Source organism: Quercus suber, unplaced genomic scaffold (genome assembly GCF_002906115.3).
Source record: "Quercus suber isolate HL8 unplaced genomic scaffold, Cork oak 2.0 scaffold_701, whole genome shotgun sequence".
Classification (NCBI taxonomy): Eukaryota; Viridiplantae; Streptophyta; class Magnoliopsida; order Fagales; family Fagaceae; genus Quercus; species Quercus suber.
The window spans coordinates 209,093-210,513 of NW_027070142.1; positions in this window are offsets into that span (position 1 = coordinate 209,093).

Sequence of the window (1,421 nt, forward strand, 5' to 3'; positions counted from 1 at the left end):
GTACCCCAATTCATTTTCAATAAAGATACAATACAACATATTCAAAGGTAAATAACTGCACTCAACTTTTCGGAAAATTCACAAAACATATACAAATTATATTCCAAATTATGAAATTACAGACAAACTATCCAGTCTTCATTATTGTCATTATATTTGCCTAAAAAAAAAAAAAAAGCATATACATGATACTATACTTGCAAGGAACAAAACAGTAAATAGCCAGTTGATTATCCCCAAAAAAATAAGTAACTAAATTAAATGAAGTAGAAGAAAAATTGCTCATGTATAAACAAAATGTCACATGAACCAATATGGAAATTATCTCTGTATATATTAAGATGATTCAGAAAGTTAATTACGGCTTCAAAAAATGTAAAAAATACCCATAATCTAATTATATAATCCTTATTCTTAAAAAAAAAAAAAAAAAAAATTCCTCCATTTGTAATGCGATTTCTGCTGCTGCGTAGCCTTTCGCTTCATCTATCTATCTATCTATCTAGCAGAGCCGAGCTAGCCGCTCGCGGTGGTTTCGCTCAATTGTGGAGAAGCGGAAGCTCGAAATATTCATCGTCTTTCTGACGAAGATTCATCGATTGGATCCATTTGCGAGAGAATTGGCGGAGCTCGATGACTCGAGGTGTGTGTGAATTCGGATTTCGTGGAAAAGAATAAGAGAGAGAAAAGGCGGTGGAGAATTGAGATTCTCGTGGAAATGGAATTGGCGTGGGAATTGAAATGAAACGAAGAAGAGTGGAGAAGACTGTAGAGGAGACTTGTATATAAAAGAGAGAGAGAGCGTTGGAGCTTTGGAAATTGAAAGTGGAGTTTGTATTTACTATAGTAGTGGACTGAGAGAGACTGAGTTGGCTTTGCTTGGCAAGTCAGAATGTCAGATTCCTTTTTCTTTTCTGAATTCTTTTTAAGTTATGTGTCACATAAAGTGTGTGTATTTTTTTTTATTTTCGGTAGTTGAGTGTGAGGTAGGGGATCAATTTCTGATACAAATGTGTTTTGTTTTGATTTGGTGGAAATATGTTTTTTGTCAAGAAGAAAAAACAAAGCTCGAAATATCTACTTTTTTTTTTTTAAAGATAAACCAGCAGTTTAATTTGGACGAAAATGACAAATTTTTTTTTTTGGAGAAACACGACAAGATTATTTCAGTACTTTTTAAATTTTAGAAGAATTTTAAAGGACAAAAAATAGCTTGCCCCTTACACTTAATGTAAGTTCACCTATCTTTTTAACTTCTCCAATGGTACACTTTACCTTTTTGTGCATTGAAGTAGCATGAAAAAGTTGGTCTTTTAGTTATTATCTATGGAATTACACGCATGACGTGCATGTGTGAAAAAAAATTACAAATACTAAAGACTTTTTTTTTTTTGGGGGGGAGGGGGGGGGGGGGGGGAGAA